The 25,117-nt window shown below is 47.9% G+C and overlaps 1 protein-coding gene and 1 pseudogene across 1 annotated transcript in view; both read left to right on the top strand.

Moving 5' to 3' along the window:
* PUDP (pseudouridine 5'-phosphatase) overlaps positions 1 to 25,117 on the top strand; it is an 824,232-nt gene that overhangs the window by 692,063 nt on the left and 107,052 nt on the right. The window lies entirely within an intron of this gene.
* On the top strand, positions 4,904 to 4,977 carry LOC147697960 (small nucleolar RNA SNORA17; annotated as a pseudogene).

Raw genomic sequence — 25,117 nt, 5'->3', positions numbered from 1 at the left:
AAGTACTACAGGCAGGGATATCGATTTGTCACTGTCTTAATTCATGTCTCCCTGATCAAAAAGATGCAAAGGGTGCTGATAAAAATTGTATTCATTCCTCTTCTAGTATATATTTTGAAATAGGAATTGTTTTTAGACTGGACCAGGGCACGGGTTTTCAATATTTCGAGCTTCATCTTCAGAATTAGGGAAATGCTGGGAAACTTTTCACAATTTGTAACCTTTCCCACCATTTTGCCCATCTTCACCTTCAGGAAAAGTTGGTGGGAACAAAATTGGCAGAAAATGTATTAGCAAAAATATGTTTTACTTGAGGGGCTGGAGGGGTGGCCATGTTCTCCATGCAGGCTAGAATGCAGCCTAAATGATGAAGAATGAGAAAGTGCGGTTATCTAGTTTGGGTGGCCCCAGAGGGCCGACCAAACCGCCATTGCTCACTTAGAAGTGGGGAAAACCACTCCTCCCCTGCCCTGCTCGGAGAGCAGTTCAGTCCAGCCCTCCTGCCCGGCCTCAAAGCAGCAGGACACGAAGCATAAAATGATAACTCTAAGTTATTATCATTTTATAATGATAACTCTAAGTTATTATCATTTTATGTTTCTATTTGGCACTGCTTAAAAGCTGTAGGGCGATGCTCCTCCGCCATAGCCACTGCTGTTCATACTCTCCTTCACGTTCAAGGGGTAGACATTTTGGATAGGGTATTTTGGCAGGACAGTGTGAATAACTCAATATTCTTGGACTAGCCCCACCCGGACGTTTCCTAAACGTGTTACAATGTTAGTATTCGGTCTGTGAGTGTGCAGGATCTTACCCCCTGACATGTCTTTTGCTCTGCAGTGTTGAAGAGCAGTTTCAAAGAAAGAACGATCAAGGCAGTCACAAAAGCCGAGCTGCACTGCGCGCGGCCCGGGGACAATTTAGATATTTTTTCCTGCGACTCTGAGCTGGTAAACCTCCAGAAACACCTTAGCTTTGGGGTGTCAGTGCTAGGTAGTGAGTAGGTGGGACATTTGTCCCCAGGAGGATCACGGTCCTTGCGCGCGACGGAAGTACAGTCTCGGTTGCTATTTCCAGCCGCATTCAGCGGAATTTAGATCGCTGCAGTTCACACAACCGAGCACTGTTTCAGGGATGCTTGAGAATTTCTTGAGGCACGTGACTCGAGATGCCTCACAAAGTTCGCAGTGTTGTTCCACACACACAGCTCTCTATAAAAAAGAAAGCTGCAGCCATCCGGAATGATCAGAGTAACCTCACATGTAAATGTGACCTTCTCCCTTCTGCAGAGTCGGACTGTCTATGTCCAGCTGTCACTCAGAGACTCGCATCCTTTCACTTGATTTAATCCTGAATAGGAGCAGGGGATTTAAAAGACTTAAACCTCTCTTTTCCTTTCACCCTCCCTTCCGGTGATACCCACATAAGTACCCCCTCACTTCAACCACATTTGATGAGCTATCATTTCTCCTTCGAGCATCCCTGTCAAAAAACTCGTGCAAGAGCCAGGAATGTAGAAACTGTTGTCATTACGGATTCACAGACTTGCAAATGATTGCTTTCCCTTTTTGCTTTGCTACCCCGTTTAATGTCGTCTGCAAAGTTCTGTTTGCTTTCACTCTGCACCTGTACAGTGTTGATCTCGTAGCCGCGTGCTGCACCTCGCCATCTGGCACGAGAACCACGAAGCTTAAGCTTTATTACGGAAATGCAAATGTTACTTTTTGCTAACCTTCTGGAAAATTCTGCCGTATGAATGCATGCTAACAGCAGCGGCGAGGCAGCTTTACCCGTATGAAATGCGCCTTCATCCGCATGAATGGTCATTGTGTCCTATACAGCATTGCTATTTTTAATTAATATTTCCTATAATGGACTTTTGGGGAAAAAATGAGTGACATCTTTCTCAGAAGTTGGGGAGAGCACTAGGAAGCGAAAGGTGCAGCAGATGGGTTTCCATTAGTAATTTTTGTCTCTGAAACATTCAGGCGCGGTCTGTGCAGTGAAGAACTGTGGGGCATCTGGACGGACGATGGCAAGGGAAAAATAATTAAAAAATGTATGTTCACTCGTCATAGTAGGTCGAAATCCCCCCTCACCCCGCCCCACCACTCTTACCTGCACGTGCCACGGCTGGATACATAACCGGAATTACATAGATATTTTACGCTTTAAAGTCGGGCACTTTCTGATTTTTAGTTGTATGAGTACGTTTAAAAATGCGGGCGTAGGTAAACAATGTCATAGTAGAGGGAAGTGGCATGGATCCGTCCTTACATTCCTCCTGACTCACAGAAAACAGTAGTCACAGCTCTGGTACTCTCGAAAATACCTCACTGCAATGTCCTATACAACAGCAATTCGTAAACCAACTGCAACCCAGCAAAATGCGACAGGACGATTGCTGTTAGGGATCCCGAAAATTCAAACCACCTCGAATGCCATAAAAAGTCATTGGCTACCAGTCAGGCAAAGAAATATATTTACGGCCCTCTGCGTTGTCTAAAATAGGGCCAGACGATTTGAAAAACAGCTTCAACTGGTACCTTCCAGTTAGGACATTGCAGTCCTCGGCGGCCAAAAATGCCGTAGTTCCCAAGTTCAAACTCTCCTGCAGTAGAAGAAGTTTTGTGATCTGCACATCCAAAATATGGAATACCTTGCCCATGCATGTCTAAGTCCTTGACCAAACTACTCGCGTTTAGAAAAGCTTTAAAAACGTGTCTGTTTGGCAGTCAATGAGCTCTCTGTCAATTTGTACAGCAAAGACAGCGGCAAGACATCTCCAGGTATATGTGCGCCCTGGACATAATAATAATATAGCATCCCATGGAGTGGTATAGAGTGGAATCAGATTTTAGGTGGGTTGGATTAAGCAGTTAAAATGTATAACAGGGTGCCGACGCTAGGCATGGGCAGTGTGTGCAGCTGCCCAGGGCCTCGCACTCAGCCCACCAGCATGGGGCCCGCGCCAGTTTAACACACCACCAGCCTTCTGGTACTCCTGCCGAATCAATTCAAAGAAAGGCGTCTCTTTGCAATTGGGCCCATGAAAGGGAGGGGAGGGGGCCCTCCCTGAGCCTCTTGGGGATGGTGTCGCAGTTGCAAGGAGACACATTTTGCAGGTTTGTCCTGCAATTAGGCCTCCTGTCCGGTTTTATGTTGTAACTACGACTTCTCGAACCACGACTTCCCTAACAACGAGTTTGCAACCATGACCTAGTCTGAACCATGATTTATTTTACCACGCATTCCTGTACCACTATTTTTCGTTGAAAAGGAATGCGTGTTAAAAAAATGCTTTCCAGCGAGTCCCCCAAACCCCCACCCCGTATAAACTAATTCCCCCACCCTTAAAATTAACACGATCCCCCACACCCACTAAACTAATTCGCCCCACCCTAAAATTAATCACGATTTCCTACACACCCTTATTACAAACATGTCCCCCCACAACCCCTATAAACTAACCTCCAACCCCTAAAAACTAACCCCAAACCCCGCAACCCCTGTAAACTAACCCCAAACCCTTGCCCTCTATAAACAAATTCACATACTCTAATATTATACACTATCACCCACAAACCCTAATAACTAATTCCCCCACCTTAATTATATACACATTTACCCACGCACCCATAAAACATTCACGATCACCCACACCCCATAATAAACGAACTCTACCCCATATAAGTAATTTCCGCCTCCCTTAAAATAATGACAATCACCCCCACAATTAACCCCTCCTACCTGTTCCTCTGCGACGCTCTTCTAACTCCGCCCTGCCCAAACACTAGACAGAGTCAGCCTTAACCACGCACATGCGCGGTTAAGGCTGAGTCGTTGTTCGGGCAAGTCGTTGTTCGGCTTGCGTGACTCCGGAACACGTTGTTCCTGAGTCGTTGTTCAGGATGTTTCCTCTCCTGCCCATTCAGAGACACTGCGGGACGCCCATTGTCAGCACTTTAACATCCCCACAGTTTTAACTCTCAGCCCCCAAGCAATTCTCACACCTTCAGCCTAAAACGAGCTGTAAAAGAGGTGCTTGCAGATGGGTGCGAGGAGGAGCTGCGGCCCAGGAGGAGTCTGCACGAAGCAGCTTCCGGAGCAATGAATGTGTCATTTATGTAAATTGAGGGGTCTTGCACATTCCCTTTCTGCCCGGGGCCCCGGAAATCCTAGAACTGGTCCTGTGTATAAATGCCACACTAGCAACATATTTACACCTTCAAGTTGTTGCCCTTCAGCCATTTATCCTGTTTGTGCCGCATACATTTGCATTGATTTTAAGTTTGGTTCCTATCATGAGAAAGCCCACTCGACACCAGGGTCATTTAAAAAAAGAAATATAGGGATGGGGGCTGCTCACTATGGGCATGGCTCCCACCCCCAACAAAAGGACAGTCAGTATTTCTTCTCCCCTGGGGTGCAGATGGGGGTAATTACTCTTGATCTTCTCCCCCAGGATACAAAGCTCACTAGACACCAGGGTCAATAAAAAAAATGTAGGGGTGGGGCTGCGCATTATGGGCATTGCCATGCCCCTATCCCTGCACACCAAAATATGGTGACTGATTTCTACCCCCCTCCCCTTCCCGGAGAGCAGAAGGGGGTGATGCCCCCAATCAGCCTCCCAGGGGATAGAAAGCCCAGTAGACACTAGAGATTGTCTTTTTTGAAAACATAAAATATAGGAGAGGGCTGCCTCCCATTGGCATGGCCATGCCCCGCCCCAACAAGAGAATAGACATTCTCTCTCCCGATTACCTCTGATCTGCCCCCTCCAGGGGAGGGCAGAATACCCACTAGACAACAGGGTCAATAAAAATAAATATATGGGTGGGATCTGCCCACTGTGGGCATGGCCGTGCCCTCACCCCAAATAAACTATAGTGACAGACTTTCTGCCCCCTGGAGGGCAGGTGGGGTGATTGCACCCAATCTGCTCCACGGGGTGGCAGAAAGCCCTCTAGAAATCAGGAAATAAAACAAGAGAGGTGGGGGCTGGCCATCATGGGCATGGTCAGGTGCTCACTAAACACCAGGTATTTCAAATTGGAACCAAAGCAAACCAAAGATGGATGTATCCTATCCTGGCATTGAGCCATGCCGCTTCTCCAGAAGGAGCAATAGTATCTTTTTGCCCCTCTAGAGGCATGTAGGAGTTTTGTCCCAACTGCGGTAATTGCTCCAAATATGCCCCCGGTGGGGTAGAAAGTCCACCTTGACACTAGGTATTTTGCCTTTGGGTCAAAAGAAAGTGGAGGGGTGCTGCACTCTTAGATTGGCCACATCCCACCACCAAAAGGAACAAACCATTCTTTTTGCCAAGGTCCAGGCAGGAGGTCTCACTTCAATTTACCCCTTGGGACAGAAAAGCCCACTCTAAGGCAGGAATATATTTTTAAAATAAAATGAATGGGGTGGTTCTGGTCTAGCCTCACCCCTAAAGCCTTAACAGTCTTTCTGCTCCACGGTTCGCTACAAAATCCCATCCTAATGGCAAACAACAGGACATTTGATTCCATTGGGTGTTGTTTTTCCATATGGGCCGAGAAGGTGGCTAACTCCCAATATCGTCCCACATGCAATGGTGAATGGCTGCACTTGTTGAGCTTGGATTCGCTGCCGTATGGGAAAACCCACCAGATCCAGACAGTTCTGAAAAGTAGACACCCGGGAGAGTCCAGGGTGGTGTGCTTCATGTGGATTCCACAACATCTTCTTACCCACAGTGCTCTGCAATCTGCAAACTTTGACTAAAAAAACACGCTTTCCTCACATTTCTGTGAGGAAAACATCTGGAATGCTGGGTGGAAGGAAGTTTGTAGCTCCCCGCAGATTCCAGAACCTTCCATCACAGAAATTTGAGGAAATGTGTTTTTTTAGTCAAAGTTTGAGGTTTGCAAGGGATTCTGCTTAAAACAACCTGGTGAAAGGCACGCAAGTCACACCACGCTAGATTATTGTAGGCGTCCAGTTTTTAAATATGTGTATGTTTGCTATGTTTCTTAGGTGCTGGCTGAGCTAGGTCCCAAAATCTACAGCTAACCATTTTGTAAAAATGGGTCAGTTTTGCAGTGGAAAAATGTGCTATCTTCATGTTAGGTTTTGGGCCATTTCCTCTTGTTACGGTTAGAGTGAAAGTGGTGGGCAGCGGGTGTTGTGGTGGGCATTCCACTGCAACACCCATTTTTTTTTACGCAGTCCCCTAACTGCAAGGGTGGCGTACATAGGAGGCAGCGGCAAAATTAAGACCAGGTAAAACACACATGGAAAAAGCAAAATGCCATGGATTGTTTATGTACAGGAAGGTCCTCCTTCCTGTACATAAACAATCCTTAAAAAAATGCCATTTTGTGACTTTCATGTGTGCTGCAAGAAACAGCACACATGACAGTGACAAATGGCATTTTAGGATTGTCTATGTGCAGGAAGGGACACCTTCGTACACATAAACAATCCACTCCCGGCACACAGACACCCTTGCACTATGGTGCAAGGGTGCATGCGTTGGAGCTAAATTGCTAAACTTAGTGCCTTCGCAAGTGGAAATGCAAGGCTGCACCACATTCTTGTAAATATGGTGCAGCCTTGCGTTTCAGAAGTGGCAGAGAGAGGCGTTAAGCCATGACGGCTAACACCTCTCTCCGCCACTTCCTTGTACATATGGCTTTCACATTGGTTTCCACCACAAACTCAAAGTAGGTTGAGGGCACAAAAAATAGGAAAAATGGACTGCCTCTTTGAGAAATGCCAAAATTGTGATAAAATGTATTGTTTTTCTTTCCAGCTCTGCATGTTCGTGAAAGCTGTGAAGATGGTGACTTTAGCACAGCAAACTATTTGCTGATGCCATTTATGGGAGGAAAACTCGGGAACTTTAATCTGGAGTACTTATTTCCTTTTTTTCCACAAAACTCATATTGTAGCTTTATTTTGCCTCTTTTCCAGACCTTCCACAGCAATCCATAAACCTTGGGTACCTTTAGAGTTCCCAGCACGTTAGGAAAAAAAGGATTCAAATTTGGCATGGACAGCTTATGTGAAAAAAGTGCAAACTAACCCAAATTGCCAAAAAGGGCTCAGCACTGGGGTGGAGGAAGGCCCAGCTGTTAAGACATTAAGTTACTTACACTCCTAACTGTACTGCTCTTCTCCACTCTATCTATGCCACTCTATTCTGCACCACTCTCCACAGCTCCATTCTCTGCCACCAAATTCTGTGCCACTTCAACTTTACTCCACTCCACTCTATACCACTCCACCCACCATTGTATTCTACTTCATTATATGGCACTCTATTCTCCGCCACTCCACTCTCCGCCACTCCACTCTTCGCCACTCCACTCTTCGCCACTCCACTCTACCCCACTCCACTCGATCCCCCTCCACTCTACCCCACTCCATTCTACTCAACTCTGTGCCACTCCAGTCTATGCCACGCCACTCATCTCTACACCACTCCAGTTTATGCCACTCCACAACATTCTGCATTACTGTACCCCAGTCTACACCACCCCACTCTACTCTGTGCCACTCTACTCTTCTGTGGCACTCTACACCACTCCACTCCACTGTATTGTACACCACTCACCCAGTCAACACCCCTGTACTCTGTGCCATGCCACAGCACTTCACTCTATTCCCCTTTACCCTATGCCACTACGCTGAATGCCACCCCACTCTAGTCCACTTTAGTCCACTGTACACAACTTCACTCCATGCCGCTCTATGCCACTCTGCTCTATGCCACTCCATTCTATGCCACTCCTCTCCACACTACTGTACTCTATGCACTCTAGTCAATACCACTCCACTGTACACCATTCCTTTCCGTTTTATGACACTCCACATCACTCATCTCCACTGCATGCCACTCCACCCCACTGTTCTATGCCACTCCACTCCGCCACTCCACATCACACCACTTCACTCTACACCATACCATAGCTCTCCACTCTGTTGTATGCCACTTCACGCCACTTTACTGTATGGCACTGTGCTCTAAGCCACTCTACTCTACGCCATTCTAATCTGCATCACTCTACGCCACTCTGTGCTGTTCTACTCTGCGCTACTCCACTGCATTATACTCCACTGCACTCTAAGCCACTTCACTACATGCTACTCTGCTTTACAACCTTCCATGCCACACCACCCTACTCTACACCACTCCTTGCCTCTCTGTTCTAAAACACTCTATTCTACCCCTCCATTCTAACCACTCCACTTTCCTCTACTTAATTCGAACACACTCCATTTCTACTCTGTGCCACGCTACCCTACAGTGCTTCACTCCATGCCACACCACACCACTGCATGCCACTTTGCTCTATGCCATTCTGCTCTGTGCCACTCCATTCTGCTCAATGCCACTCTGTACCACTCTATGCCACTCCACCCTACGCCACTCCACACAACTCAACTCTGCTCTATTGTTCTTTTCATCACTTCAATCTACTTCACTCAATTCTACACCACTCCACTCTACTCTGCACCACTCTACTCACCTCCATTTCACAGTATGCCACTCCACCCTACATCCCTCCATGAAACTTCATTCTATGCCACTCTGCTCAACGCCATTCCATTCCACCCTACACCACTCCATTGTACTCTACGCCACTCCATTCCACTCTATGCCGCTCCATGCCACTGTACACCTTTCCACTGTACACCCCTCCTTTCCACTCTGCCATTCTACTCTACATCACTATACTCTACGCCACTCCATTCCCTGTCACTCTGTGCCACTAGACTCTACGCCACTCCAATCTACAGCATTTCACTCTGTCACTGTACTCTACTCTAATCTACGCCTCTCCACGACATTTTACTTTATGCTACTGTATCATATGCCGCTCCATGCCACTCCACTCGATACCACCTCACACCACTTCACTGTACGCCACTCTGCTCTACGCCGCCCCATTCTGTTCTGCAGAACTCTATGCTTCTCTACCACTCTATTCTGTGCCACTTCACTCTATTTTACTCCACTGCACTTTAAGCCACTTCACTGTATGCCACTCTACGTCATTACTTTTCACCACTCCACTCTAACCCATTCCATGCCACTCTATGCCATTTCATGCCACTCCATCCCACTCTACACCCCTCCTTGCCACTCCACTGAACTCTGCCACTCCACTCTGCTCTGCCACTCTATGCCACTTAACTCAACACCACTCCTCTCTATTCTGTGCCCTTCCACGCTACACCACCCCATGTCACTTCATTCTATGCTACTCTGCTCTACACTACTCCATTCCACTCTACGCCACTCTAGCCACTCTGTTACTCCATGCCACTTTACGTCACCCCACTCTACGGCTCTCTGCTCTACTGCCCTCTACTCTGCCACTCTATTCCATGCCACTCCATTGAATTCTACGCCACTCCACTTTACTCTATGCGATGCTATTCTTCGCCATTTCACTCTATGCCACTCCACTCTAAAACAGGTCATGACGTTCCTGCATTACCATTCTGGTCTACACCACTCCATTCCGCTCTGCGCCATTCCATTTCACTGTACGCTACTTCAATCTACTCTGTGCCATTCCACTCTACGCCATGCCACTCTACATCACTATACTCTACGCCACTCCACGCTCTCCACTCAACTCTATGCCATGCCTCTCTACTCCATGCCACTCTATGCCACTCAACTCTACTCTACTCCAATCCACTCTGTCACACTTGACTCTACACCACTCCATGACACTTCACTCTGCACCTCTGCTCTATGCCACTCTATTCTGTCACTCTTCTTTACACCACTCTACGCCACTCAACTCCACTCCACTCCACTTTACTCCACTCTACTCAACTCTACTCCACTCCACTCCACTCCACTCTACTGTGCACCACTCCACTCTGCGCTGCTCTATTCGACTCAACTCTACTCTACTCCAATCCACTCTGTCACACTTGATTCTACACCACTCCATGACACTTCACTCTGCTACTCTGCTCTATGCCACTCTATTCTGTCACTCTTCTTTATACCACTTTACGCCACTCCACTCCGCTCTACTCAACTCTGCTCCACTCAACTGTGCACCACTCCACTCTGCGCTGCTCTATTTCACTTCACTCTGTCAGTCTACTCCACTCTACTCTACGCCCACCCTACTCTACCCCACTCTAGTGTCTACCACTCTGTTCCGCACCACTAATGCTTAGCCATTGTAAAGAAGTGGCTTACCAAGAACGTTTAGAAGTACTAAGAAGTTTATTTCATTGAAGAAAGCGGGAGCCAAAGACTAGCTGCTGCCACCTCAGAGTTTGTCCAACCGCAACTGCCAGACAACTGAATGAAACACCCTGAAGAGCAACACGCTAGAACGTGGAACATACTCAAAGCATTTCAAGGTAAGTAAATGCAAGCTCGAGAACAACAAAGTAAATGCATGTAAAACAAACCTATGCAGTATGTACAGTACAGCCATGCTGAATAGCAGCCACATTGCTGTACAGTATGGCTAAAAAAGAAACTTGGAAATTGCACTTTGCACAAAGAATTACCTGTTCCACTCGCCTAAGACGGTTGTTTCCGGCTTCCCCTGACGCTCCTAGAGACTCCCCCGGTATCAGCCAATTATGCTGCGAGAGGGCGGAGCTGAGGGCGGGGAATCGGAGATAAAGGTAGCTCGTAGCATAGGAGTCGCACATTAGCCTCCTGCTGTTAGAATTGTTGTGTGACTGTTAGGAATTGCGATCCTTTATTTAAAAAATATCACTGCTTTTTAAAAAAAGAAACTTGTTAATTGCACTTTGCACAAAGAACTACCTGTTCCACTCGCCTAAGACGGCTGTTTCTGGCTCCCTCTGACGCTCCTAGAGACTCCCCTGGTAGCAGCCAATCACGCTGCGAGAGGGCAGAGCTGAGGGCCGGGAATCGGAGATAAATGCAGCATGCCGCACGTGAGCGCAGCGGGCCCAGGGGCCAGTTATCATGCCCATTTTACCACCTACTCCTCGGATACGTTAAAAAATATGCACTCTATCCATCTGTGCCCTGCTTGTGATACTCTGTCCCTTCTCTCTAAACACGAAATTTTTATAAAACGTACTATTTTTTCCAAAATTCAGACTTTTATAGCCCCTAAGTATATCTTACAGAATCAGGTTAAATCAGGGGCAATGCCCTTATCTGTTTACTATCTTAATACCCGTTCCCTTGCCAAACATCAGTTGGATATTTTCTCTCTTCTGCTCATGGATAAACCTAGCATTCTTTTGTTGATTGAGACATGGCTTACTGCTGACTCTGCCCCTGACATGCTGTTTTCTTTTCCCACTGACTAATATATTATCACGCAAACCGCATGCCTGGTAAACCGGGGGGGGGGGGGAAGGGGGGGTTGGCAGCTATTATTCATACTGACTACAGGTTCTGCTCACTGACATGCCTCCCTCTCAAGGATAATGAGAATATTGTAATAAAGTTTGAATCTCCTCACAATCCTTTTGTCTGTGTCTCAATTTATAGGCCTCCCTACCAGATGCCTTCTTTTCCCCTGGCACTCAGTGAACAGATGGCTAAACTTGTAATTGATCATGCTACGGTCCTTCTCGTGGGAGATTTTAACTACTGGTACAAAGATCCCCACGAAGGGCCACAATCAACTGAAATGACTGACCTGCTTACTAACCTAAACTTCACTCAAAAGGTCTTGTTCCCTACTCACCAGAAAGGTCATATTCTGGATCAAGTCTGGACTAAGGGCCTGACCATTTCCACTCCAACTATTGTACCATGCATCTGGTCTGATCACCTTCTGCTGAAATTTATACTTAGATTTCCGGCCATTGAGAAATTCAGCATGGCCAAAGGCAGACTTGCCAGGAAATGGAATACTGCAAATTAAGAAGATTTTATCTTCACATTCTCTGAAACTGCCCCGTCCCTAGGTACAGATATTGATGCCACAGAAGCAAATGTTTCTGATTGGCTCCTGAATGCCAGTGATAAGCATGCTCCCCTTAAAAGGTTAAAATCAACCCGCCGTACTGACACATAGAGATGGTTTTCCTCTGAGTTAAAAAGCCAGAAACTGGGCTACGCCAACTGGAGAGACAGTGGCGGTTAAAGTATTGCCCTGATAAAAAAACTCCTCTATACCTCAGCCAGGAAAGAAAATAAGAAAGTCATTGTTACAGCTAAAACTAGCCACTTCTCTACATGTATACTTAATTGTAATAAGAATTCTAAAGAAATATTTAATATAGTCAATGAATTATCTAACCCAGAGAGAATTCTACTGAAGGCTCTGCCCTCCCAATTACTGTGTAATTCCCTCAATAACTATTTCATTGATAAAATTGCTGCTATTAAGGCTAATATTCTCAAACACCCTCCCACTCCGAGCTTCCCTGTCTTGCCCCAAAATAATAGTATTTTAAGTCAATTTCCTAGTATTAATATTGAAACCTTCCACAACCTTTTAGCAAAGGTTAAATCAGGCTCTGACTGCTGCTGACTCCACATACTTAAGGACGGCCTTGCTGCTTTTCCAGGTCCTGTACTCACTATCCTGAATGAGTCTCTCTCATCTAGTCAAGTCCCTATGGCTTTCAAGAAAGCTATAGTGTTACCTCTTTTAAAAAAAGCAGGAGCTGATCCTACGCTTCCTTCCAATTATCGCCCGATTTCCCTGCTTCCGTTTTTAGCAAAAGTGTTAGAGGCTCATGTAGCCAAATGCCTCTCTAATTTTCTGGAGGAGTCACAATACCTTGATCCCCGTCAGGCAGGGTTTCGGCCGGCCCATTCCACCAAAACTGTCATCCTGGCTGTTCGGGATACTCGCCGAGACAATGCTGATAAAGGCTCCCCTCAGGCACTGGTACTATTGGATCTATCTGACGCCTTTGACACGGTCGGCCATGCTATTCTGGCCGACCGTGTCAAACTTGCTGGCATCCAAGGTGCGGCTGCTTCCTGGCTCATCATTTCAGGATGATCGGTCCCAGGCTGTCCGGCAAGGGCACTTCTTGGCTCCCCCACGTAAAATCACTTGTGGAGTCCCACAGGGCTCGGCACTCTCTCCCCATCTGTTTAATATCTACATTTCTCCTTTGATTCAATCTCTGAAAGAAAGAAAGGTGACGGTCTTCAACTATGCAGATGTATCACAAACGTACACAATTAATTATTCAAAACATTTTCTAATAAAAGAATTCATCGCATTTAATAGAGCTAACACTGTTCTTTAATCACAATGTGCTAGTCAATAAATCAGACATTATACACAATCATAATAATGCCCCGAGCACAGGAAAGGGAGGGAAGTGTAAGGTGTGAAATGGAAAGGGTAGGGTAGTTCAAAAGAGAGACATTAATGTTATACTCCAAAAAAACATTCACTATTAATTAAGAAAGGCTTCAACTTATTCAAGCCAAAATTACATTTACAGTAACATTGCAGAAGTCATTCGACGGTCACAATCATAAATACTAAACAGTCATGGATAGTGCCGGATGACAATACTGGTAGAGCCGTCGACGTTTCGACCCCTACATGGGAGGTTGACTTGAGCCCTTAGACGGGGTCTTCATCAGGACAACAAAGGATGTAGTGGGGCAAGACAATTCTATACATTAAGAGAGAAAAAAAACTAAGTAAATTCTACATAAAAAGTGGATTAAAAAGCTATTCAAAATAGCCATATTGTACAAAAACGGAGAATTACCATGGTGACTCGGGCCAGCCGGCTCCGGGTATTGGGAATCTGTTGGACCACTTTCCGTGTGGTCAGATACTAGTGGACTGAAGACCAATTCAGGCCGGCTAGGGAGGAACAAGGATAGAACCATGTATCAATAGGATTCGTACCCAAGAACAACACTAGGTAAGGACTGACTAATTACACAAATAAGTAACCAACAGCAGAATAATCGCCCGGTGGTACTGTTCAGAAGTACATCAATTCTTCATACTCCTGCCACTGAAGAGGCGGAGAAGAAAATGAGTTATAGGGCTACAATGCACGAATTATCAATATTAGAATTTAAGTGCAGCCCTATCTTTGTTTTGCTTATCTGCTTACTAGTTGGGTTAAATCAGTCTTACTTTGATTTCCTTCAGACACTTACATGTGTGTTTCAAGATGGGGCTGGAGTCTGTCCTTCTGCTCACGAGGACTGCTGAGATGAATAGGAAATATCCTCTCCTGCACTTCCGCTAAGTGGGGGGACGAGAGGGATGGTGTTACAACCCATTAAATATTAAGGACTGCCTGCACGTGGCATTAACGCCCCATACATTCCGTGATAAATACTTACATCGATCAGGAGGCCGCGATAGCAATCAGCAGTCCAAAAAATGCCATATTCGTCCTAGACGATAGGGACTCAGCGCCGCCCTCGATTCTCTGCGGGGAAGACAGAAGGGGAATATTAGTGTTTAGGTGGAGTATCGGAGTAATCCCCTGTTAAAAACAAGGATCATTAGAATGGTCTAGCAATGTTACTGTAATTGTAATTTTGGCTTGAATAAGTTGAAGCCTTTCTTAATTAATAGTGAATGTTTTGTTGAGTATGACATTAAGGTCTCTCTTTTGAACTACCCTACCCTTTCCATTTCACACCTTACACTTCCCTCCCTTTCCTGTGCTCGGGGCATTATTATGATTGTGTATAATGTCTGATTTATTGACTAGCACATTGTGATTAAAGAACAGTGTTTGCTCTATTAAATGTGATGAATTCTTTTATTAGAAAATGTTTTGAATAATTAATTGTGTACGTTTGTGATACGTCTTTCTCTGGGTTCCTTACATATGTACTACCTAGCACCCAGGTCCCAGCGACTTCTTGGGTAAAACCCCCCCTTGGTAACGTCAACTATGCAGATGACCTACAGTTGGTCTTCAAGATTGACGGCTCTCACAGCTCTGTTATGGATTTCCAGGGAACGATATTATATCTACAACAGTGGATGGATCGCAACCATCTTAAATTAAACCCAGGAAAGACAGAGCTTGTTCTGACCGGGGATAGTCATAAGTTCTGGGGCCCGCATTATTGGCCAACAGAGTTAGGTCCTTCTCGCTCCAATTCTCCCTCAGCCAAGAAATTGGGAGTCTTCCTCAACAGCGAACTTACGCTGAAATCTCAGGTTGGCACAGTGATTTCTAAGTGTTTCTTCCAGCTGCGTAAGATCATGAAGATACACTGCTTTTTCTCTCATGATGCACTGATCCAGATTATAATTGCCACCGTCTTGTCACATCTGAATTATGCCAACTCTGTATATCTGGGAATGCCACTTTACCTGTTTGAACTTCTGCAGCTTGTTCAAAACCATGCAGCCCGGTTGGTCTTTCGACAACCAAGATGGCAACCAGTTACGCATATTTTGAGGAAATTACACTGGCTCCCCATCTTCCAGCGCTGTGCTTTTAAAACGGGCTGTCTTGTTTTCAAAGCCTTGCATGGCAACAGCCATGCATTTATCAATAGCCTGATACTTAGGCATATTCCTTCACGCAATCTTCAATCCGCTCACCTCTCACTCCTCACTATTCCAACGTTTAAGCGTGTACGTCAAGGAGGCTGCAGATTTGTGGTCCTTGCTCCGAAACTCTGGAATTCTCTCCCACTGGAAACACGGTCTTGCACTGACATTCTGCAATTTAGAAAGTCTCTCAAGACCTGGCTATTTCTGCAAGCATATAAGTAAACATTTCTGGATAGTATACTGAGCCTGTTAGCGCCATGAAGCCGCCCGGTGTAAGTGCGCTCTATAAATGATTATTAACATTAACATTAACATTAAATGACATTGGCAAATCCAGGAGCACTCGGATAGGCGAGACCTATTGGCTTAGCCAATGCTTGTTACCTTTCCAAATATGCAGTACAATATTAACAGTTTCTAAAATAGTTGGCTTGAATAAACCAATCATTATGTTTATCTGTTTCGTATTTGACATGATTTCTATGGATCAAATTAATTTCCACGAGCATGGTCTACCAAATAGAGGGGTGGGGGAGGGCGGGGGGGGGGGGGGGGCGGTTGCGGAGGGATTGTGAAACAGGTACTTTTAGTATTAGTTTCTTAGCCCTTTCACTGTGGATTTTCTTAAAATAAACGCAAAGCTCTCCTTTGCCCAGTGATAACTGCACCATTTTATTAACATCGCGTACCTAAGAAATGTAATTATAAGCCAGAGCATGAGACAACTTCAAATCATCCAGCATACAGTGTAGTGAACAATGCAAATACCAGTATGATTAGCTGAAAATACTTCAGCGAGTGGGTGCACTCTGGTGCCAACCAGAAGCTGTGGGTATACAACCCTCTCTCCCCCCCCGTGCCTTTTCACTCCTTGAAAGATTTTTGTCAGGTTTCCGAATGGAGGTAAAATTTGACAACTCTGTCTTGAAGGAAGCTGACTTGTTTTTGTTTGCAATATTAAAGCACCTGTCAGCTGTGATGTTTGTTAGGCAACACTGAACGTGGAGCAGAATGTGCCTGTCTGTCAAGGCCGAGACACTTACACAGAACTGGCGACCGGGTGCTAAAGCAACCCTCAAAGCTGTTTGTAAAAGCAGAGAGCTGCAGGGTTTCATACATAAACTCATAATGTGTGTTTTGATGCTAATCACGCCTGTCTCAGTGACAGCGCTGTCTTCAAGCTGTGTGGCACAGAAGTCAGATGACACGTTGTTTTCAAAGTGTGGAGACATTTGAGTTTTTCCATACACTGATCACTACAATCGGCAGATCGTTGTGTTGAATTCATAGTCACATCAGGGCCACATGAACTCCCGCCCCACATGCCCAAACCCGCAAATAACACAAAGACACAAGTATTAGGTTTGGGTAAAAATTGCTGCAGGTTTATTACATACAACATATGTAATGACGGTGGGTTAGCTTACGGGCGATCCTAGGGCAGGCCGCATTCTCGCCACCTGCCCGCCTGTTGAGCCAAACAACACAGTGGAGAACCACCCAACTGTTGTACAATTACCATAATTATAATGACACGCCCATTGCGGGGCGTGACTAGGCAAACCCCCGGTTGCGCAGGCCCACAACCGCCCGAAGGACTACTGGGGCGCCGACACGGATTCCTGCACCTCCCATGAGGTTACAGGTTAGGCTCTGAGGTTATGCTCTGGCACCCCTATGTGCCCGCTGACGTCCAGCGTTTGCACCTCTCTTCTTCCGGATCGCCCAGTAACTCCGCCTGCAACGAAAAAGAAACATATTAAAAGCTCCCCCCGGAGCCCCCTCAAGCCGACACTCTGGGTTCGAGGAAGGGCGGGAAAAGAGTGTCCCAACATGGAACTGCGACGTCCGGGGCGGCAAAGAGGCCTCCCCAACAGGGTAGGGGTCTGATGTACTCCAGACGGCTCCTCCCCACCGCCCCGGACGTGCATCACTACCAGTCTCCACCTACCAGGGGAGACTGCCTCAGGAGAGGAACTACCGCGTCATGCGGGGGCGGGACAGCCCTCCGTGACTAGGAGCCCGCCCTCCTGATGGCCACTGCGTGGCCTCGGGCAGGCGCATAGTCACATCAGGGCCACATGAACCCCCGCCCCACATGCCCAAACCCGCAAATAACACAAAGACACAAGTATTAGGTTTGGGTAAAAATTGCTGCAGGTTTATTACATACAACATATGTAATGACGGTGGGTTAGCTTACGGGCGATCCTAGGGCAGGCCGCATTCTCGCCACCTGCCCGCCTGTTGAGCCAAACAACACAGTGGAGAACCACCCAACTGTTGTACAATTACCATAATTATAATGACACGCCCATTGCGGGGCGTGACTAGGCAAACCCCCGGTTGCGCAGGCCCACAACCGCCCGAAGGACTACTGGGGCGCCGACACGGATTCCTGCACCTCCCATGAGGTTACAGGTTAGGCTCTGAGGTTATGCTCTGGCACCCCTATGTGCCCGCTGACGTCCAGCGTTTGCACCTCTCTTCTTCCGGATCGCCCAGTAACTCCGCCACAGCCCGTGAGGTGGTTCCCGCTGCCGCACGGGCCCCCCACCAAAATAACTGCTCTTTACCTGCAACCTACGCCTAGAATTGCTACCTCAAGACAGAGGAGGAACAAGGCAATGCCCATAGGCGTGGGGTGCCACCATAGGCACCAATAAACCTGTCCTACAACCCCTCAGGGAAACAAAAGGGATAGGAAGGGGCCCCTACTACCGAGGCCCTAGGTAACAAGAAATAGGCTGTCCAGCGCAGGCCGCTGAGACACCAACATATTCCTTCCCCCTGAGCGTCAGAAAACTGCGCCAAGGAGCCACTGATACATCTGATCACTGTCTTCATAATCCAGCAGGGAGAGTAACGTGCCTACTGACACGAGGGAATAGGAGGGCACCGCACATTCTATAGAACTTGGACGAGTCCCAGATAAGCGATAATCCGGGACCACAGGTCTAACAGCCGGCATCCCCTGCCCTCATAGGTTATTGGCTGGAAGCGGCTTCAGACATAGTACCCTTAAATTAGCTAGACTGAAGGCCGACTATGACCACCTCCCGGGGACCGCAGCGCCTAAGACAGCGAGCCCCCTCGGTTGACCCGCGCAGGGGCATGCATGGAATAAATGCCAGCCACTCCGACACCAATAGGCATAACCACCCGGGAACAATCCCTCTACCCCACTAGGGAAGACTATCCCAGGCAAGAGACCAGGAGATTGGAAGGGCCCCCCTGCAGAGAATCTCTCCCAAATAAACAAGCGCCGTCACCACCAAACAACTGCCAGATTACGCGTCAGCAACTAATCCCCCCAGGATACGGAAGTCTAATGCAGTACGCAAATGCATATATTGGAGTGACTAGCAATTAGGTCTTGCAAGAGACAAACTGAAAACCACGGGGACAGCCGAGACACTTGCCCCCCCTAGTTAATGCATTAAATCCGAAAAGATATCTCGGGCCCACCTCCAACGATTATTGGCAGTCCGTGCTCGGGCTGTAGAAGCCACCGTTGTTCTCTGTATACCGTAATTGAGTGTTACACTGAAGGCTGCAGACAGCAAGTGAGCTGCCAGTGGGAACCAGAGCCTAGGAAGAGGAGGTAGGAGAACCAAAGGAGGGGGGGGGGGAATGCTATCACGTATGACCCTCCCATTCATGAAAGAGCAACACAAGTGCCATTAACAAGGGTGCACAGGTAGAATTTCTCAGTTTAAAGTGGTTGCCCTTATGCAGTGCTCTCTATGTACCTGTGTTGGTACTCTTTGTTGCACAACCACGCCACTTCTCATAACGCACTGTTTGCAAATTTTCATGTGCTCCACTAACACTTGCACCGGTGCAAACATAGCCTACGAACGTTTGTTCTTGAACTTGAGAGTCTGGGGTGCACAACGTGCTAAACCTATTGAACCCCACACAGGGTGGCAAGTTTGCCGACGAGCCTGGCACAAACACTTGTGCTGTACCCCCTTTGCCTGCCCAAAATAATAGGGGGGTACTAACAACTCCCCCGAGTTCTAAGCATATATGATTACCCTAGTTAGTAATGCAACACATGTAGATCCATACAGAAATCTCAGGTGTAACTCAATACTCAGCCTGGGCTGTCCAAACATTAAACCCCCAGTATTCAAATAATAGCAAGCCTCCTGTTTAACTTACTGGAGTAAAACGAGGACCTATACATAGCTGACAACGTCTGGGAATATGAAGTGGCATAACCAGTCTTTTTTGTTTTGATGTGACATATGAATAACTATGTCCAGCACTACAACGCATGTTAGAAAAGGCCTAAAGGAGATTAGCCGTGGTGCCTGACTATTCGGATGAAGACCTCTCCGAGGTAAAAGGGGGTCAAGGTAACTTACATCCTTTGAAAATAATAATACATCAGATACTGGATTTTCTTTGGAGCATACCTGCGCGTCAGATTCATGGCAGAACTATCAAATCAAAGTAGACGTGCGTAGCCCAGACGACAGGTTACTTACGTAACATGGACAGAGGTGCAGCACCACCCATAGCTGCGTCTTGCCTTGTTAACTTTGAGCAGGACTCGCAAGGTTTGGGTGCGTGATGCCTGTCTAATAGGGCACTGAGTGTGTCAAAGGCACTGTTAAGAGGAAGAATAAGGGCCCCAGGAAGGTGATAGGATGAAGAAATTGCAGCCGTGATCACTACAGCAATGTCACTTTTCCCTGGTGAAAGACTGCCCCCACCCCAAATACGCAGCAAGTTGCCTGCTCTCTGGCATGGGCCACTACTAGAAGTGCGCACTACACCCCTAAAAACACCACTCCATCTGCACATAATATACTCTTGCAGCATGCCTACCGGACCCTTTTCCACTCGTAACGACCCACAAGCTAACACGTAAAGTAACCCAGGGAAAATGGTCTGGCCCAAGCTCTACACAGCGGGCCCAACTGGTGCGATCCTGTGGCGGGACAAGGCATATAACCACTCCAGCTTGATAATGGGGTAGCAGGGCTATAATTGAGACCAGTGTCACTACCACTTCCAGAATTACAAGGGGCAAAAGCAGTCCTGAAACCTCTAATGCTAGTACGAATGAGCAGGACAAACTAGGGTCTCTACTGCTACCCACGCTAAAAACCCAACGAAAGATCCAATACAAAGATGGAAAGAAAGCGTGCGGGGCATCCTTGCCCTTAACGTGCCTGCATCATGCCTCGAAGAGCCAGCGCAAGTGCTGCCTAGGAGGGACCAAGGACTATACACTGCATGAATAAAACAAAGTATAACCCACTGTGATCTGCAGGAAACATAACTTCAACTTTGCTAAACACAAGGAAAAGGTAAGAAATATGCGAAATAAAAGACTATATTGGACAGTGCTGCACACACCGGATAACAAATTGTTGGTAGACACACACCAAATGAAAGCAAACCATATAGCTTAGCATAACTCACTGATTGGATTCGAGTACTGAACAGGATAGGAGTAACCACAGGAGGATCCCGATATTGAACAGGCCACCTATCTACTATAGTTCCCTTTCTACCAAATAATTGGGTTGCGTGCTACATGAGATTGGACCTCTGCAAGAACTTACCGTAGCCTGTTAGGGAACAAGGTGGGCTCTACTGATACTGCGCACAAATGCACCAGGGTCATATGCCGTGGGCAGCAATACCCCAGTAGGTACCCACTCTACCGGGTAGATGACTACCTAAAATGCTGGTCTAAAGCATGTCATCGAGTACAGGACTACATTAGAGTATGGTTTAGCTAGAACATCAAGCTAACAACCCGAAACCTATATGACGCCCAGTGTCACTAACCACTAGCAAAAGTTACAAATGTGCGAAATCAGACATTAAAACTCTATAACTAGTACAATGTGCAGGTCCAGTTTGGACCTCTACGGCAACTCTTGCTAAAAACCCCTAAATGCACGAGCCAACTAAAAGAAAATTGAGCAGGAAACGGGCGCAAGTGCTGCCTGGAAACACCTGAAACATCCACAGCGATGTATGCGAAAAGAGACTATTTTGGACAATGATATACACACAAAATCCATTTTAGTAGTCACCACCACACAATACAGCTTTGAGCAACTTTAATTGAATGGATGCAAGCAATAAACATGTAGGTTTTAGCTACAGCGAGTTGTACTGACAAACTGGCCACATATCCACTATAAGCTGCCTTCCTACATTAATAGGGTCGTGTGATATATCTAAGTAGGCCCTCTGCGAGAGCTTGCCATAGCCTGTCCGGGTAACATTTGGACGCTACTATAGGAGCGGACTCGTGAACCAGGGAGACTTATGCCGGGGGCGGAATACAGGGTGGGCAGATCGCCCCCAACACCGCGCATTCCCTGGGCAGCTTTTCCTAGCAAAACCTGGCATCCGTGTGTTCCTGTCCCTGAAAGGGGAATATGTAATTGAAAAGGGGCACACTACCCCTAGTGCTGGCAGACTCTTGCACTTTACTGTAGTGTCGCTAAACTTCCCCCCACTACTCGTCAATCGCTAGTGTAGTTCCTGTACAAATGAAGTAATGTAGTATTTTCAAGAAACCAGGAGGGCGCCAGGGCCTGGCACCGACGAGAAGGATTCTAAAGAAACTAGGTATGGAGACACACACTTAATCAGGTCTGGGTTTCTGGAAGCAGCGCTACTTGTAACTCGCAACATTTCTGTCAAGTACGTGATGACAAAATTCACGAGGGTACATACATGGAATGACATACATGAACCGACTATTACCTAGACTTAAGCTTTTGGATGCACATGATGAGAAATAGCAAAAATGCACCATGACCGTTTAGATACTGCCTAGGTTGCTTTACTAATTTACAGTGCAGCCGTAAACCGCATCACAACTCCAAGAGTATGTCACCCATTCACATGCATACCCCCCCCTTGCTTGCCAATGAGCGCTATGTGCAGCCAGAACATTCCTAAATACCCCGACATGTCAGGCAGGAAACGGACCAGGTTGAGCCAAGCCACTCGCTGAAAACAAACCGACCACCGGGGTTACATGCTCACAGCCTGCAAGCTCCACGTGCCCCGAAGTACCCCCGGGCTACAACACAACCCAGTATGAAGTATGTACATAATGCACGACGGCGAAATGGTGCCCAACGGGCGCTCAGATCGTGTGGCCAGGAACAGGAGCGAGCACCACTCTGAAATAACCCAGGCAAGCAGTTTTCCAACGCCCCCTCCCCCGCGCGTAGAGAGATTCGGAAACATGACCCCACAGACAAAATGGCCGCGAGGGTGGGGGGGGGGCGGGCGGCCGCCCATCAGCCTACAGGCCGAGCCCCCCCACATGCGACACAGGCACAGGGCCGGCATTGTGTCTACCCCAAACCGCTTGGGGAATTGTCTGGTCGCCGTTAAATTCCTGTTTGGGGGCACTAATGAGGCGACCCGCGCCTTAGCCAGAATCAACACCCGTTAAATCTCACACTAGCGAAACTATACTGCTACTGACCCTGCCTCATTAGCTTGTGTAATTTGTCTTCTGGTAAATAATGCCCCATAGTGAACGCGGACACGTGCGCATGTGCCCGAACATGCCCACAAAACAACGCTGCTGTGAGGCAATCCCATTCCCCACTGAAAGAGCGACTAGCAATCGGTCTCGGGGGATACTAGTGTATGGGAATGGGCGACATCCCAGAAGTAGTGCTTTCTGAGCGCACTCATAAACCTCAGCACCACCTCTGGGGTATACTCGAGACCTTTGTATCGGCACAGGGCGAAATAAGACCGACGTATAACGATCAAAGCGCCGAGACAGAAAGCACCCAGCTTCGGCCTCTGATTACTATACAAACTGCCCCCATAGTGAACACCACAGAAAACACACGCGCGCACAACCTTAACACCAACCCCTAGATCAAGCACGCGGCCCCCACTTGAACCGAATGTACGCCCGACTACCAAACCTCACAAAATGGCCACCGACATGCTGAAATGGGGGAGGGGGGGCGACTGAGGGCACCGTGCTTACTGGGTATGCAGGCCCCCACCTTGCGGTAACGTAAAACAAACCCCCCCCCCCCCCCCCCCCCAAGGCCAGAGAAATTACAACGCATAGGGTTACCCGTCCGGCATGGAGGGACTAACAGGTATTTAACATTTTCAGCGGGGCCCGACATGTATAGGCCGGGCCCGCACTGAACACGAGACAACCTTCGGCGGACAAAAGGCCGGGGACCCGAGACAGCAGGCAATACGAAAGAAGGGGGGGGGGGGCGGACCGGGCGAGACAATAAAAACGGCTCGGAACGAATACAAGATGTCGCCGCGTTAAAATGTAGGATTCGTCGCAGAAGAGTACATATGCTGGGAAGGCCACGCAATTCGGGTACCCAACAGAATTAGCGCCGCCGACGGAAACATACCGAAGAAACCACCGCATGCCTCTTACACGCCCCTACGCGCCAAGGCCGGGACAGCAGCAAACAATCCCCGGCACGGGGGGCAACATAGAATTGGCGACGCCCGGAGACCGCCGAGCTCTAGCCGATCACCCAACAACTTGCCTTAAAGTTAAATAGGCCGTAGCCCAAAAGCGCCACACTTGCTGCCAACGGAGGGCGAAGCAGCCCGACGCAGCCACTGCCGAAATAATAACGCGCTAATCTTAATAGTGCTTAGTACGTTAATCAGAAGCACTGTAACAGAATGTGTGTTTGTGTGCATTTATTATTACTTTTTTGCAGTTTTCTATGGCGCGAATTCCCTCGGAAGGTGTGAGCCAGCTACATTACTACACATTCAATTTAGGTACGGAGCTATTGATTAGCCCAGAATCACAGGATGTTGAGCCTCGCACCCAGACTCGAACGCGGTTCCCTCGCTTCACAGTCGGTCGTTCTAGCCGTTAAGCCACGTCACCCCTCCAGCTACGTAGGATGCACGTAAAATCCGCTGAGCCATGACGGAACAGAGACACCGGCAGCCGAGGCCTCAATGCCCGCCGGACGGGGCCCCACTGACTCCTCCTTAAAACTACCGCGCCTGCCTATGCCCCCTACTGCCAACATCCACACACACCCCTTAGTCGCGGGCATCCAGACACTTAAGGAAGTTCCGCGACTCTAGAGTCCGACTGAGCAGGGGAGGAGGGGGGGTCAGCATAAGGGTCACAGAAGGGCTGCGCATGCACTGGCTGAAATCTGTCTCCCGCACCCGGGTGCTGCTCCGATCGCGCCGCCCTCGCAGGCTTCAAATTACGGGACCCGCCACTGCCGGTAATATCGTACCTTACAACACAGAACCAGGGCAAGACTCACCGCACACGGTAGAAGCCAACAAACACGACGCCAGACCAGCAGAAACAGGAAATAGAGCGTCCCCCGCGAGGACACTACCACGCAAGTGTCCCAAAGACTAAAAGAGTGTCCCAACATGGAACTGCGACGTCCGGGGCGGCAAAGAGGCCTCCCCAACAGGGTAGGGGTCTGATGTACTCCAGACGGCTCCTCCCCACCGCCCCGGACGTGCATCACTACCAGTCTCCACCTACCAGGGGAGACTGCCTCAGGAGAGGAACTACCGCGTCATGCGGGGGCGGGACAGCCCTCCGTGACTAGGAGCCCGCCCTCCTGATGGCCACTGCGTGGCCTCGGGCAGGCGCATGCTAATGGCAC

The sequence above is a fragment of the Lissotriton vulgaris genome, chromosome 8 (genome assembly GCF_964263255.1).
Source record: "Lissotriton vulgaris chromosome 8, aLisVul1.2, whole genome shotgun sequence".
Classification (NCBI taxonomy): Eukaryota; Metazoa; Chordata; class Amphibia; order Caudata; family Salamandridae; genus Lissotriton; species Lissotriton vulgaris.
Note: the sequence above shows the minus strand (reverse complement) of the source record. Positions and strands in the feature narration are given on the sequence as shown.